A 3,965-nucleotide genomic window follows, 5' to 3' on the forward strand; every position below is an offset into this window, starting at 1 on the left:
AAAAAATCAAGGACAAAATTAGGGTTTGTGATTCGTACCTAATCGGAGCTGAGAAACGGTGATCGTCTAAATCGGCAAAGAGATGAAGAGTCACAAAACCGAGATGAACTCATACCTAATCGGAGCTATGCAATTACGTACCAAATCGATGATCGTCGAGCTCTATGAGATCTCCATGATCGACGAGCTATGAGATTTCCATGCTCTGTGAGATTTCTATGCTCTGAGAGTGATAAGAGCTTTGTGTGTTTGTTAGTTACGTTGGGCTATAGTTTTAAATTTCATTGTGGGCTTTTTGCAAGGGATGAAAATTTTGTTGTGGGCTTTTTTCAAGGGCTGAAAATTTTGTAATATTTTACCAAGGGTTGTTGGCTGAAAAAACTGGCGGGTTTTTTTTTCACATTTATTTCATGGGTGCATTAACTTATTTTGAGGGACCAAATAACATTTGAAATAAAGTATAGTAATAAAGCCCTCCGCATTTTTATTTATAGGTTGTATCGACAGATTTTAGTAAACACTCGATAAAAAAAGGTTGAAATAACTACACTTTGTTGTAGTGGTAGCTACTTTGGATTGGAATATTTTAATGGGACAAGATGTCCCTAAAATGAAATACTTCTTAAATATTTTTAAAAAACATAGTGTTAGAATCCCCTGTTTCACTTAAAATGTTTTTGTTTTGTTTTTTTTTTTTTTTAATGATGATAACACATACAAAGTGTGGCTGACATGTGTTAGTGGATTTTTTTAATATTTAGTTTTCAATTATTGTTTTCTTATAATGCATTCTGCTTTTGAGTGTTTTTATTTTAAATTCTCAATTTGAGAAATGTGTATTTGGATAATGCAAGTATTTCACTTAATCTTGAAAAACATTAAATTACTCTTTTAACTTTTAACTTTTATTTTTATATTCAATTGTTAAAATAATAGAGGTAGAGAATTGAACTCGAATTCTCCTTATAAATGAGATCAAATCATGCCACTAAATTATAAGACTTCGCACTTTATTTTTACCTTTAACAAAAAATATCTTTGACTAAATCATAGGGTCATTTTAGACTGATTATTCTTCTTTAATATTTAGTTTCTAAAAAAAAAAATTTATTCCTTAATATTTTGATGGGTCCGATAATCCATTAATAGACCTCATGCTCTTTTTACTATGATTACTATTATTTTTTATGCCAAAGATATCTAATGTGCTACTTTTCTGGGTCAAAAGCCTTGAATTAATCTTTCATAATTCAGACTACTCATTTATTATTTAGGCCCAAACGAAAACAAAGCCCAAAAGATTTGAATTTCACAAATGGTTTGGATAGGTATCGGAACATGATCTTACTATGAAGTTTCTAGCTGTAATAGTTTTTTCATATGATTTGGTAGTTTCTTCAATGACTAGTACTCCAACAATCTCCCGATTCCCACGAAGCCAACCAAAGTCTTTCAACTTTCAACACGGTCCATTTGAACAACAAAGTTAGACTAGCTTCCCCTTTTTTCTTTGTGCTTTTGAAAAAGTATATATGGTTTATTGTTCAAATGGGAACTTGCATTGGCTTTTTAAGACTCATGATTCATGAAAATTGCTTGGGCTTATGTTCATTTCATTGCTTATTTATTGCATATTTAGATATGAACGTATTTATTTCAATTTAATTTATCTATTGTGTAAAAGTAAAATTATTCCTTAAAAATGTGATGTTTTCAAAAGCAGACCACAATGATCAAATAAAAATCATCAAATTAGAGTTTAAAATTATAATTAAAATTTTAAAATAAATCTAGGCGCAATTGCACAAAAATTCCATGTAACTAAGTCACACCCAAGAATATTGGACCATTTTTACTTTGTATAAATAGGAGGGTCCCAATGGGATGAGGGGGCTAACAATTTTCTCTCCAAAACATTTTTTGTAGGAACATAAAAGTTTTCCATTGTAAACTTTTCACGCTTAAAGAACATGACTTGCAAACTAATAAAACTAGAGTTTTTAGTACCTACAGCAATTTCATGATCAAGAACAAACCGTAGCGTATACGGTGTCAAATTCTATACGGTTGTCCAGTTTACTTATCATATTCATGTTTATTATTTTCAGATTGAAATCATGGCAACATTTAACCCACTTGTTGCTATTCTTAATCAAAATAAACTGACTAGATCCAACTATGTTGACTGGAAAAGAAATTTGGACATTGTTCTTACAGCTGAAGAGCACAAATATTGCTTACTCAACCATGTCCTAACTTTCCTTCATTAGATGCTCCTCTTGAGGAAAAACAATAATATGATCATTGGCAGAAATCTAATGAGATGGCCAAGTGTTATATTCTAGCATCTATCTCAAATGTTCTACAACGTCAAATGCAAGACTTCGAACATAATGCTAAGTCTGAAGAAGATGTTTGGTGAACAAGGTCGTTCTGCAAGGTAAGAAACTATAAGGCAAATTTATAATACCAAAATGGCTGAAGGGAATTCAGTGAGAGAGCATTGTCTTAGGATGATTGCTAATCTGAACACATTAGAAGTTTTAGGTGCCGACATTGATGGAGAGTCCCAAGTGGATATGATACTCCAGTCACTACTAGATTCATTTAAGAAATTCAGACTCAATTATAATATGAACAAAAAGATTTATTCTTTGTCTGAATTAATGAATGAGTTAGTGGCAGCGAAAGGCATCCTTGGTACTTCTAGTGTTGAAGCGAATGTGGGTGAAACTTCTACTTCTCAACTTAAATCAAAAGGCAAGGGTAAGAAGAAGAAGAAGAAGAAGAAGGACTTCACTAAGCAAGATGGTAAACAAATTGCCTTAGGGGTTGCCGATTAAGGAAAGAAGATCAAAGGAAAGTGTTTCTATTGTGGTGAGAAAGGATATTGAAAGAGGAATTGTCCAACATTCAAGGCTGCCAAGAATAAGGGTATGAAAAGTTCATTTCTTCTTGAAATATGTTTGATACAAAATCCCACGGATTCCTGGTGTGTAGATTCAGGTTGTACTAATCATATCTGCAATTCTTTGCAGGAGTTCCAAGAAACCAGAAAGTTGAATGAGGGAGAACTATTTCTTACTTTAGCTGATGGGAGCAGAATTCCGATTGTAGCTATTGGAGTGTTTAATTTATGCTTTAAGTCTAAAGTTTTAATATTGGAAGACTATTTGTATGTACCTAATATTCGTAGGAATTTAATTTCTGCAACTTACTTAGGTAAACATGGATATTGTGTTATCCTGAAAGACGATGTTGTAATAAAAAAAGGATAAAATGTTTATTTGTTCTGGCAATATTGTAGATGATCTTTATATTTTAACTCCTGATAAGCATGAATTATATAATTCTGAATTAGATAATAATTCATATGTAAAATCATTAAAGAGAAAGTTTCCTTATACTAGTGAAGTATATCTTTGACACTTGCGTTTGGGTCATATTAATTTAAGTAGAATTCAAAGACTAATCAAAGATGGACGTTTACAGCCCATGGGCTTTGATGGTTTTCCAGTTTGTGAATCTTATTTGGATGATAAAATGACCAAACGACCTTTTAATGCAAAAGGTAGAAGAGCCCAAGATTTGCTAGAACTAGTACATTCAGATGTATGTGATCCTATGTTAATCCAAGCAAGAGGTGGCTATGAGTATTTTATTACTTTCACTGATGATTACTCTAGATTTGGTTATGTGTACCTAATGAAACGGAAGTCCGAAACCTTTGAAAAGTTCAAAGAGTTTAGGGTTGAAGTTGAGAATCAATTAGGTAAAACGCATAAAGGTCATTCGATCTGATCGAGGTAGCAAATACCTTCTTGGTGATTTCAAGGATTACTTGACTGAAAATGGGATTATATCCCAGTTGGCTGCACTTGAAATTTCATAACAAAATGATGTAGTAGAAAGAAGGAATATGACTCTTTTAGATATGGTTAGGTCCATGTTGAGTTATTTGACTC

This window comes from Castanea sativa, chromosome 4, assembly GCF_040712315.1.
Source record: "Castanea sativa cultivar Marrone di Chiusa Pesio chromosome 4, ASM4071231v1".
Taxonomy (NCBI): Eukaryota; Viridiplantae; Streptophyta; class Magnoliopsida; order Fagales; family Fagaceae; genus Castanea; species Castanea sativa.